Here is a 13,283-nt window from a genome sequence, read left to right on the forward strand (position 1 = left end):
TCACTGAAGGACTGGAACAGGGGCTTGGGAAGTCAGTCAATTTCTCCACAACAGTAGAAAAAGCAATGTTTTAAATAGGCAAAAGTGCTGGATGTTTTCTCAGTCATTCTTTCGGCATGTTCAATGTTTAATGAAAAATTAGACCATAAAAGGCCATTCAACTCACGCTTGTTACAGTGAAAAAAAAAATTGGCGTACTCCCATCTGCATAGCAGTCAGGTTCCTTCGAGCCCCTGTCAGGCTGTGGCAGCTGGGAGTGCAACATTGGGCAGCAGGAAACCTCACTGCCCCTCGGACGTATTGTTTTCTGGCCCCAGAGCCACCCAATGTTGTCGGGCCAATCCTGATGAAAGGGCTACACCAAAATATTGCCCAATCTTGCTATTTTCAGTTGTTGCTTGGCCTGCTGTGTAGTGCCTGCATTTCCTGATCTCCTTTCAGATTCCCAGGCATTTGTAGATTTGTCTTTTGTATTTCTAGCATGTATCTGTTATGTAAAATGAGTCATGAAGCAAGTGCAGGCAAATGCAAGCAGGTCACCTGCTTACCCATCCGTGCTCTGAACTGTGTGTTGGTGCTGGTCCTAAGGGAGGGACCAGATGGTTGAGGGAGTACTTGAGCTTCCATTGATGTGGCGGAGGGCTGAAGAAACGAAGCTAGGGAATCTGAACCAGAGCAGCAGGGCAGGTTCAACCTTCCCAGGCCAGGAAAGGGGAACAGAGTCCAGCCAGTGCTTCCAATGCGTGTTGCTGTCCATAAATCTCTGCAAGACATGACGAGATGGGAATGACATCTTCCCTCCCGCCACTCAAATGCTGAATTCACTCAAGAACAGCAAAATACTGGAGTGCTGTTGCTGTGCGTTGACCGACATCTGAGTAGCAGGGGAAAAAAAAACAAAAGCGGAGAAAATATTTTTGTTTTAATTGAAAAGCAGGATTATTGCGAGCAAAACGTATGTTTTAAAACAATATCCCACTCCAGTTTCTAAAATAACTATTAAACATACTTCTCCCAGAAGATGTGATTCCTGTAATTCTGTAATTGAGGAATTAACAAGAAAGATTCAAATGCAAAATAGTCACTGAAAAAATATGCATGAGCATCCCTGTATTGAAACAGTTAATTGGCCTTCTCCATATATTACAGACATGCTCAATGTGGAAGTACCTTGGACCTCAGAGGGTTAACATTGGCTGCAAAAGTGCTAAACCTTCTACAGTAAGCAGCACATATGTTACATCAGGCTCTGGCACAATAAGTCAAATTGTGTCGTTGCTAGCTGTTCTCACACCCACGTCCCTGTCACTGAGGCTTAGTGGCTGCCTTACTATAGGAAAACAGCAGAGACATTCCACTAATTACCCAGAATGGATACACAGAGGATTTATTTCACTTGTGTTGTGACTGTATGATGTACGTAGCTTATTGAAATCTCAGGCTGATTACTGCTGAAGCTACCACCGGCTCTTGTGAGTATCACGATCTTCTCCTGCTTTCATTTTGATGATTTTTGTAAGGCAGAATGTCACCAGAAATCTAGCAACCTGTGTTTTTATTTTGCCTGGTCCTAAATGCTACAGCTCGATGATCAATTATGCACTGGCATTGTTAAATGCTCGCAGAGCCTATTTGGCTGAGACTTGCGTTGCAACACATCAAACCCTATTAGGACGGAAGAGGGGAGACTCTAATGCAGCTGTGGAGGTTGTTTTAATGTCTTCTGTGTTAAAACCCACAATAAATAATGATACAATCTAAGAAAAATCAGTTGGTGAATCGAAGTGGAAGGTGGGGGACAGGCCGAATTTGAAAGTACGGAGCTATTCCCAGCTACCTCTCTATTGCGCTAATGAAAATGCTGTAGTCAGTTCTGGTCTGGCAAATATCTGATCATTTTTTATTCCTTGAAGTTTGTGACAGATGGCATCGTTTCCAAGATTTAAAAAGTTCTGCTGTTGGCCCTTCTGCTGTGTAATTCTATCAAATCTTTTTTTTAAGCAACATTCCCTGGGTACAGTGCTTTGGTCAAGCAGGAATATATGTATAAGTTAAAGAAAAATACCTGAAAAAGCTGCCACAAATGGGATGGGGGGAGCCCCCTTCATGTGAATGGGAATGATTTCTTGAGGTATTCCCTTAATTCAGCTTTTACTGCAGTCAGTATTATCAATTTAAAGAACAGGTGTTTCAGGATGGAAAATGTATAAACATTTTCAAAAATCTTAATTCTCGGCAGATATGTTATTTTGTAAACTTGGTGAAAGACAGTAAGCACATGAAGGGGTTCACACAACAATCGAAACGGCAAGAGGAGAGCATGAGTAATTTTTCCAGGTCAGATTGGTGTCGTGAAATCCAAATCATATCTCTTATTATATTTAATATATCCTAGGTCCTGTTTAGAATTGTTAAATTTTTCTACCAGTAATTTTGGGTGCATTTCATTTTTCAAGTCAGCAATTGGTAACTTGTCATGGTCCCTGTGTTGGTGTATAGAAAGGCCTCTTCCTTGATAATAAAGAGGGGGTTCATAGACTGAAGTCAAAAAGAAATACATATTATTCCATTATTGTTAGCTATTATATGAGCCTCCTATAGGTTTCTGTAGTAAACAGAGGGAAAAACTCCCTAGTGCTTCAGTGGGTAAAAACACCACCTGATGCAGTACTGGGAGATTCAAATTATTATGGTCTTCAGTTTAATTCCTAGCTGATCCAAGGCTTAGCAGGAAGATAAGCTTCCAAACACAAATCTGCTTCATCACCAAGATTGATCACCCACCCCCATAAAAATGACCAACTCATCCTGCCTCAACTCATCTGCTGTTGAAATCCTCAACAATGTCCTTAGTGCCTCTAGACTTGACTATGCTAATGTTTTCCTGGCCCGCCTTCCACCTTCTTCCCTACATCAACTACATCATCCAAAACTCTTGCTGCAGGTATCCTTACTCGCACCAATCCCTGTTTACCTGTCATCCCTGTGCTCGTTGATCTACACTGGCTCCAAGTCTGGCAAGACCATGATTTTAAAATTCTCATCCTTGTTTTCAAATCACTCCACGACTTTTTTCCCTCCCTATCTCAGTAACCTCCTCGAGCCCTGAAAGCCTTCGCAATCTCTTGCGCTCCTCCAATTCTGGCCTCCATCCCAATTTTAATCACTCCAGCATTGCCAGCCATGCCTTCAGCTGCCTAGACCCTAAGCTCTGGATTTCCCTTCCTAGACCTCTCTGTCTCTCTAATTGTCTGTCATGCTTGAAAATGATCCTTAAGCTTACCTCTTCTACCCTCTGGTCATCTGTTCTAATAACTCCTTATGTCACTGTCAAATTTTGTTTGATGTCACTCTTGTGAAGTGCCTTGGAATATGTTACAAATTAAGGGCAGTATATAAATGCAAGTTGTTGTTGTTGAAGGGTTATTCCCGTTGCCTTTAGTTGCCCTACGTGAGGGAACTAGATAGAGGGGGAAAGTAATGCATGTGACGCATGGCAAAATGTTAGAATTCACACTCCTGGTTGCTACCAGTGATTTATGATTGAAAATGTATGTATATGGGCAATGGGCAATGACAGAACTGGATTCGGCGGGAAGGCTTGGTGACATTCTCTGTCTAGTTTTGCAGATAGAGAATGGCCAACTAGGGGATGTAATAAAGGAATCGTCTCCCAGTCTTCAGGATAGGAGAAAGGAAATTGAAGAAAAGAGAATGAAAGAAGATGGTGCAATTATAATCCATGCTGACACTTCAGTGCAGTACTGAGGGAGTGCTGCACTGTCAGAGTTGCCATCTTTCAGGCGAGGTCATTAAACTGAGTGTCTGTCCGCGCTCACAGCTGCATGTAAAAGGTCCCAAGTCATGAATCAAATAAGAACAGAGACTATTCCCAATGCCTTGGCCTTAGCTCTTCAACCAACATCAAAAACAGATCACCTGATATTCAATCCATTGTCCTTTTCTGGGGCCTTACCTGTGCGGCAATTGACTATCCCAGTTCCTACATTACAACAATGACTACACTTCAAAATGATTGGTTGTAAAATGTTTTAGGACAGCCTGTGTTCATGAAAGGTTGTGAATGAATATAAATTTGTTTTTTTTTTAAACTGTGGCTTATCTGAAAATCATCAAGTCTAATTTGCTGCTCACAGCCTCTTTTGAATTGAGTTTACCCTGAAAAATTTTAGATTAGATTCAATTATGCACAGACAGGCATTTTGAAGTGCATTTGTACTGCAATTTAAGCATATTTGATTTAAATCCAGATGGAAAACAGTAAGAGACCCATCCCCTGGTGGAGGCAGTTTTACAGTGATTAATATCCAGTACTGTGTCAAACCTGGGTTACTCTCCAGGTGCTTGATGCTGGAAATAGAACACTCTCAGGACAGGTAGAGAATGGTTAAATGCAGAGTAACGTTTCTGTTACTATGTTCCAAAATATGCCCCAGCCCCAACCTCAGTAAAGCAGTTCCTAATGCATAAGTAATTACCAACATGGACCTGTTGGGCCGAATAGCTTGTTTCCGTGTTGTAAAATCCAATCCCCGTAATAAGATATCCTTTGTCTTCTCTGAATGAATTTGCCCAACTTAGCACCAAATTAGAGGCAGTTTTGCGATGTGCGCCTGTACCCTACAAGCAACCGCGTCGAGTCTCCCCCAGATTCACCTTACATAGAAATCTTACAGCCAGAATCAGGCAAGACTTTCAAGCCAAAAGTCAATCTCAATTCGATCCCAGATTCCAGAGATCGGTCAGTTAAGCCACACCATCTCGCTTTATAAAAAAATATATAAAATGTTGTCTCAGTGTCTTGTCTAAAACACAGAATCACAGAAAAAATGAGCAGGCTGGTAGTACAAAACCTTCTTGTTTTGGCTTTCTTTCATCTTTCTGTCTTCCAGATTCCTTCCGTGATAGGACGATTTCCCCCACCCCCTCAAACAAAACTAATGGTGAATAATACTAAATTTTCAGCTTAATAAGAAAGTTTGAATCAGGGCTGTAAATTCTTCCTCTAAAACCCATGGCTGCCTCACACACAAAGGCTTTTTTATGGGAGCCTTGATAAATATACATATTGGATCACCACAGAATATCCTCCTAGTTCTTGTCTTCTCCACTCAATTTCAGCAACTAAACTTTGTGAGAAATGAATGTTATTTTTTAAAATGCTTTTGGGGAATATTGTATTCTGTAAAGAAGGGTGTGTGTATGTATGTAAATGTTTAATTACTAGAGACAGATTGCCTGGGGGTTTAAAACATGAAAAGGATACAGGTGTTAGCATTTTTAGATAAGCTGAGAGTTTGTTTGAATATCAAAGGGTAGTCAGAGGCACAAAGAAACATGTTTGCATCTTGCAGGAGTTCCATAGGTAAACAGACGAGGGGATATGATATTTTATTGACCTGAAAGCAAAGACCAATAGAGACATGAAAACTTTATATTTGGAAGGATTTGAGTTTCAGAGAGGGGTGAGAACAATGGAGATGAACGAGGTAAAAAGGTATTTTAGAGATACCGTGGAGAGCTTAGGGTGGCTGGAGCTGGACTGGGAGCTCCTAGAGCTAGTAGCCCTGGGCTGGGAGAAGATGCAGTTTGAATCAGCCATCCTGTCAAGCCAGAAAAGTCTTGGTTTGCAACAAGTAGTTTTGTTCTGAAGTCTAGAATTTCCACAGCAGAGTGGAAGAGAGTTAGAGGTCATGTGGTATGCCTTTATTGAAGCTACAGCAGTTTGCCTTGGGTAATATTACTTGATTTTTATAGTTAAACATCTATAAGGGAGTGTTGCCTGGAAGGTGTTTACTTGTGGGTCTGACCAAGTAGAGAGTCTTTTTGGGGGAATATTTTGTAAGACTAACTTTAATTGTATAACTGTAATCTTGTGTGCTTAACTCTTCTTTTATTCTTGTTAATATAACTTTTAATTTTTAAAATCACAAAAATGTTACTGGGCTTCTGGCTACTGAGATCAGTACGCCTTCTTCTCATTTTCAGAGTACAAAAGAGAAAGGGTATGGCTTGTAAGCCAAGCTTCCCTCTGGGAATTGGTTTGCACAGCAATTAACACTGGCTGTGGTCATAACAACTTAAACACAAAGGGCAGAGTTTTCTGCCTGTCGGGCGGGTGGGCCTGACCCAATCTCTGGCGGGCGGGGAGCCGATCCCCGTCGGAGAAGCGGGCCCTGCCGCCATTTTAAGGGGGGTGGAATTCCCCAAATGCGAGAGTGCGCACTTTCACACATGCGCATGAGAGAGCGCACATCTCCCTGAGGCTAAGTGCTACCTCAGGGAGATCGATGACAGCTTTATAAACTTTAAAAATAGAAAAATAAAAAAATCCTTGCCATGTCCCCCTCATGTGACAATGTCACACGAGATGGGACATGTTAATAAATTTCACTGAAACTTTAATAAACTTTTTTAAACCCCACATGAAACCTCATCCCACCGGTGGATGAGGTTTCATGTTTTTTCTTCTTCCCGCTGGGGCTCCTGGCCTGCCCACCAGCCTTAAGGTTGGACGGGCAGGGCCTTTAATTGTTTTAATTATCCTGTCAATGGCCTCAATTGGCCATTGACAAGTCGGCGGGCGGACAGCTGATCGCACTGTGCCCCCGCCTTCCTGAAGATTTAAATAGGGTAGGATGACGTCAAGGGTTCCCCCCCAATGTCATCCCGCGTCATTTTCGCGTTGGCGAGTGGGCCCCGCCCCCTGCTCACCGACGGAAAAATTCAGCCCAAAGAATTCTGACCAGAACTAAAATCTCTTGCTATTTGAGCTCTCCAAATTCACAGCAGCTGCCTTGCTCTGTTTGATATCAACCTCAATTCATCACTTCTCAAACTTGTTAGGAACAAATCTGTTTTTAAAAGACATGACTTACCATATATACTTGTGTATAAGTCGAATTTTGAGACCATTGTTTTAGGCCAAAAGTCACGGGTAATGTTTTTGAGGGATGCAAATGTGTCTGATTTGGACCCAAATGAAATTTTTAAAAACTGGATTGTAATGGAATAAAGTAAAAACCAACAACATTAAAGAATTCATATTAATCATTTAACATTTATTTTATAAAATGTAGGACTACGTACATTTCATCTCCAGGATTATATTTAGATCCTGAAATTTTTGGACTTTGATCCCTGAGAAACTAGTTCACCTTTTACACTAGGCACACGAAAAATTACCATTTGGATTTTAAGCTTCCCTGCCGGTGGGTTTGCAGGCAGGAGGGCCTTGTAAATTCCAGCGGACGGCCGACCCACCCACCCTGCCTCCAGCACAATTTTACCAGCGGTGGTGGTGGCAGCTGTTCCTACCCTGTGCGGCCTCCCTCCCGACATCTTAGCTGGGGGTGAGGGAACCACCCCACCCCGTATAATTCAGCCCTATGTTTTATTAGGCCAAAAGTGATAGGCTCGACATTTACATGAGCAGACACGGTAGTCCTTGGATATTTTGCTCAATGGAATTTCAACAAGTGCTTTACAAAAAATATGCACGCACTTTATACGGATAATGCTTATTGAGGGAGCTTTCTGCTATTGAACTGTAGTCTTTAAACTTTCCATCCACCTCTTGTACAACTATGAAGTGCCAGGTTAACATGTTGATTCATAGAATTATCTGATTAGAAATGTTTAATTTATCAATTTTTTTAGTAAGCGCTTTCCCTTCTCTTTAGAAGCTGTTGACGTTTGGAAAGTACCAGAGGTTGCAAGCACTGACTGACCATGGACTATGGTTCCTTGATCCACAAGTGCTTGGACATACTCCTGGGGATTTATTCACATGGTATTTGCTTGCAGTTTGCACGAGTTAATTCGTTTACCTTTTAAAGATCAGGTCCCCTATAATTCAGAGTTTTGCTCTTCATTAGACAAGTGAAGCAAATGTTCTTACTGGCAGGGTCTGATTGGGTACCAGGAACTTTCCCAAGTGCCCTTATGAATGGATCTCTGCTACTCTAAGAGCTGCGCTCTGCAAACCCTCCAACACTTCTTGAGAGTGATTAATTCTTCATAATCTTAAAAGCAGAAAAGTTGGAAACACTCAGCAAGTCGGGCAGCCTCTGCTGGGAACCCTGTCACAGGTACATGGAGCTCGAGGCTTGGGATTTAAATGCCATCGTACATTCCAACTCAATTATAATTGACAGGAGAGTGAAGAAAAAAGTCCAGCTAGGTTTCCCAGCCCAGTCATTCCCAGATTTATCAGAGAATTTCAACATCAGAAGGCTACAGACTTAGGAAAAGATGCAAGTTGAGGGAGGTGCAGGAAAGGGAAGCAGATGGAAAAGGGGAGTCACTTGATTTAAAAAAAAACACATCACAAGTGCTTATATAAAATGGCTATTGCTACATTGTACAAACAGCCATTATTTGCTAGCTTTACTGCCTATTGTGCTCACACATGTTCCAGTAGCCTAAGCTCCTAACAGAAACATGGCCAACACAGTCCTCGCTGATGCCCAGTGCATACCTGTGTAAAATCAGCCATGATACAGTCCTTAAAACCAGGTCAGAACCCACCTACATGATAGCTTTACGGGTCTTCCTCGGTTGGCAAGTCTCCTTGTCCTTCAACAGGCTGCACTTGCTTCGTTAAACATCTATTTCACCACCCCACTCACTCATGCTGCATCAGTGCCACTGTGGATTGGTTTCCATGCCACCCTGTCAAAGCTCCTCCATCTCCTCTCATTGATGGGCTGGCACTGCTCATCACCTCCACTTCCCGTTTCCTCTCGGGTTGCTCAGTGCAGTCCTCGAGAGAGAGCAATCCCCAATTTTTGCAGGCTTGCAAACAAGCTGGAAGTGCTTTGCCTCCTCCAGTTAATTGTTCAAATTGCTTCTTCATGCGGAAACACAAAAGAAAAGGTAAGGCAGAGTGCATAACAGGCAACCAATCCAATATCTACTTTCCACTCCCTCCAAAGGTCAAGTTACCCCACTGCCCCCATATATATGTATATATTTATATATATTTTTATTCTTTCATGGGCCATCCCTAATTTCCCTCAGAAAGGGCACCTTCTTGAACCGCTGCAGTTTATCTGGTATCTGTAGCAGTTTGGTACAACTGAGTGGCTTGATAGGCCATTTCAGAGATCAGTTAAGTGTCAACCACATGGTGTGGCCTGGTAAGGATGGGAGATTCCTCTCCCTAATGGGCATTGATGAAGCAATGGCAACCAATGATAGATTTCATGGCATCATTGCTAAGACTAGCTTTCAATTCCCAGATTTATTACTTTGGAATTTTAAATTCCACCAGCTGCCATGGTGGGAATTGAATCTTTGTCCACAGAGCATCAGCGTGTGCCCCTGGATTACTAGTCCAGTGACATTATCACCACACCACCATCGCCCCTCCCTTATTATGGGAAATGACACTGTGGTCAATTTCTGCAAAATGATCTTTGCTTCCTAACAGGTCTATGAATTAATATCCAATGCTTTCCATGTAAAACCCAATCAATAGTATCATTTTAGGCTCTTGTTCACTGCACTGAATGGACTGCCACATATCTAACCTCAATGGGAGCTTGCTGTAGGCATTTAACACAACGTTGCTCAAGCGAATGGTAGGACTACTTCAAACTAAAGGATAATAAACTATGCCCAAAATCCTGTTGGAACATTTTCTGGGAAGAAAGGAAGTGAGGGGATGGAAAAATGTGATTTCCACTGTGCAATGCATATAGCAAAATTGTCCCACATTTTTTGCAGGGAAATCTACCCCCTTGTTTCAAATATCTCAAAGGGATATCTCATTAAACATTATGGAAAGCATCCCATTCACTTGAATAATGAAAAGGAACTGTTTTGGACAATTGGAAAGGGGTTAGATTAATACTAGTGAAATCTGCTTGAAATCATAAAGTAAATATTCCCTTTTCTGATTTGGTTGTGTGGCATTGTTAACTTTCCCTTTGCTTCATGCCACTTTCACAAACTGCAATTGGAATTCTCAGTATGTGAAATTGTTGCGAACACACTGGAAACTGCCACCATTTTATAAGGCTATGATGACAGTACAATGATTAATTTAATCAGCGTGATTAATTGATGTTGCTGTTTTATAATGCTGATCCTCAGTGCCCATTCACTTACTGCTTCTGGATAATCTAACTCCTTTGGAATAGGGGCAGCCTACTTATAATGAATATCAATAGGCCATATTTGTACTGCATAATAGGTAGATTTGGCAAATCTGAGTAATTACTTTTACCATGAATAGCATAAAACATTTGGAACTGTATTTAATGATGGTACATGAAAATGATGCAAAACATCATTATCTTGTTCCTTCGGGAAAACTGTATGCAGTCTTTTTAAATTATTGATTACTTTATTCTTTATATTTTACTCAAAATCTACAACATGGTAATAATTCCGAGGAATATTTTATAGCTGGTGTGTAATTTAACAAAATACAGAGTGCAATGGTCGTGTGGATTTAGATCGGATTATTAAAGGCAGCAGGGAGTTGGGGAGGGCTGCTTCTTGTAGTGTGTAATGCTATAACACACGGTGGCTAAACCAAGGGTTAACAGCTGTGATTTCTCTACACACACACAGCTCCTCAGGTCACTTGAGCGAATCAGCAGAGACAAACCTCTTCCTGGAGAGCTAGGGAAAGGGAAAATCGGCAACATCTGTCTGTGCCATCCTCACAACTCTTAATGGTTAATTCAAGGATTCTGTGGATTATTCTTCTGGGATGAGTTTGCCTGCCTTTCCACTGATAACGAGGGAAGAGGGCAATGCACATGAGACATCCAAGATGTGAGATGAATAATTATTAAAAGAGAAAAATAAAAGAACCATTCAATCATAAGGCACTGTTCTCATTTTAAAAGAAAGAAAAGAAATAATTTATACATTGCCTTTCATGATCTCAAAGCATCCCAAAAGCAGTTTAAAACCAATGAAGTACTATTGAAGTGTAATCACAGTCTTAATATAAGAAATACAGCAGCCAATTTGCACTAAGCAAGCTCCCACAAGCATCAATAATGACCAGATCATCCATTTTAGTGAGGTTGATTGAGGAATAAATATTGGTCAGGACATCAGGGACAACTCCCCAACTCTTCTTTGAAATAGTGCCATGGGATCTTTTACATCCACCAGAGCAGAGGGGCCTCAGTTTAACTGAAATGTCAGTCTAGATTTTTGTGCTCAAGTCACTGGAGTGGGACCTGTACCCACAACCTTCTGGCTCGGAGACTACCAACTGAGCCACAGCTGACATTTTGTGGATGTAGTGGGAATAATTCAAAGCATCATTCATTGTACTAATGAAGTTTACTTCACATGAATGTTGGAGATGGTGTTTCATATGCAGGGCTATTTATTGATATCAGAATTTTCAAAGTCTTTAGCAAGCTCGTATCTATGATTGAACATCTCAGACATTAATTACTCTCATTTAATTCAAATACAATTAATATAATTTATAAAATTAATTAGCTGGTCACCAAGCAATCCATGCCAGTTTTACATCTGCCCAGTCACAATTTCTCCATGGTAACAGAAGGGCATTCATCTCCTGCCAGGCAACCACATCAACATTTTCTGAGCTCATGTCAACAATTAAGAATAGATTAAAGGAAATGGGAATGAAGGGATATGGAACCAGGGCTATAGGTACATGGGATTTGGATTACAGTTTAAGTGGAGTATAAACACCAGGAACTCTTTAGACTGAACAGCCCATTTCCATATTGCATTTTTTAATCTATTTATCTGTCTCCAGATAATGTGATAATTGTTAATCCTAACCTTAACACCAAGTAAAAACATAGGAATACAAGCTGTCATGGATGTTAGCACAGAAGTCGACCTTTGAAGCCTCGGAAATTCCCTCCAAAAACAGGGGTCGACTTATACACCAAGTATAAAAGTGGTCCTCCAGCGTGGGTGCGAGTGGTCGCCATTTTGAAATGTCTTCAGCATCTGATGCAAAGAATGGGTGCGTCTATAAAAAACCCCTGTGCATCTTCGCAACACAGCCTGTATTGCCTGCTTGACCCCTTGCTCCCAGTTACAAGGCGCCTAACTAAAACATGCATTTGTGGTGTGAAGAATTGAGGCTGACTACTAATGCAAGTAAAGCATGTCATGGCTGCAAAATGGGGGCCGGGTATATGCAAAAAGCATGATTTTTTTTGGGGCCAGAGAAATGGGTTTATGTTACACATTGGGTCGACCTATATGCTGAAATTTAAGATAGCCATCACATCATCCCGCACACTGGACACTGAATTAGAAACTAAGCTGTTTAGTAGCTTTTCATCTTTGACCATTTCCCAATTTTCTTTCCTTTTGTCTCCACTTCTTTCGAAGGTACTGACTCACGAGTGGATATGGTTCCAGGTACCGTAAATTGGTTAATCTTCATCTGTCAGCTCCAACACTGCAAACAATTTGCTTGTATGGCATCACCACCAAGCAAGTTCCTCCCTTTGGTCACTGCCTACACACACACACGCACTTTCCAGCCAGGGTCACTGTACAGTAATGAGGTACAGCAACCCAGTCCAATTTATCCCCCCCCACCCCGCCCAATCGAAGGGTATAGCCACCCTGGCTGACATCAATTAACTCAGACCAGAAACGTAAGCCGAGATCTTCTTAATTCGGTATGTTATGGTACACCTTCTTCTACTCCTAGCAATATGGGATGGGCAACAAATGCCAGCCTTGCCAGTGATGTCCACATCCCATGGATTAATAAATTAAACACAATGTGTGATTCAAATGAGATTCCGAATACAGTCTTAAAATTTTGTTAGGTTTATGTTACTTATCTTGCAACAGGCATTTCCACTCCAAATGCCTTTGGCCTGCATCTTACCTACGCTGCTCAAGTTTTGATGTCAAAAAGGGGCAAGTAGTGAGTGTTGATAAAACCATTTAAGATGTAGACACATGACACTGAACTTTTCAACAGTAGGGTTTAATGAGGAATCCATTGGCGACATTGTTTTCCATTATACTGCAGATTTCGGTCTCACCTGGCGGGATTTTGCACTTTGGGTTACCGCCCTGATATTGGGGTCAAAAGCGGTGCCCTCACAGCAATATTAACATATTTGAATTCCAATCTTCAGGGCGGATTGCGGCTGCTGCTGTGGCCAGGTAGGCGGGGCGTCCTTGGAATCTTCCATGAGCGCTTGGCCCCCTGGTCCGCCACCAGGAGGCCGCCTCCAGGCAGCTGCCGTGCCAGTGACACTGCAGGGGGCCTGCAGGTCAAC

General features: G+C 41.8%; 1 protein-coding gene across 3 annotated transcripts in view; it reads left to right on the forward strand.

The window, feature by feature from the left end:
• The first annotated feature begins 1,251 nt into the window (after window positions 1-1,251).
• Window positions 1,252-13,283, forward strand: part of mpp3a (MAGUK p55 scaffold protein 3a) — an 89,086-nt gene continuing 77,054 nt past the window's right edge. For all 3 annotated transcript variants that reach the window (XM_078529695.1, XM_078529696.1, XM_078529697.1), the window contains exon 1: window positions 1,252-1,472. The gene's annotated coding sequence lies outside the window, so the exon portion shown is untranslated. The remainder of the gene's footprint in view (window positions 1,473-13,283) is intronic.

Source organism: Cetorhinus maximus, chromosome 25 (genome assembly GCF_964194155.1).
Source record: "Cetorhinus maximus chromosome 25, sCetMax3.hap1.1, whole genome shotgun sequence".
Classification (NCBI taxonomy): Eukaryota; Metazoa; Chordata; class Chondrichthyes; order Lamniformes; family Cetorhinidae; genus Cetorhinus; species Cetorhinus maximus.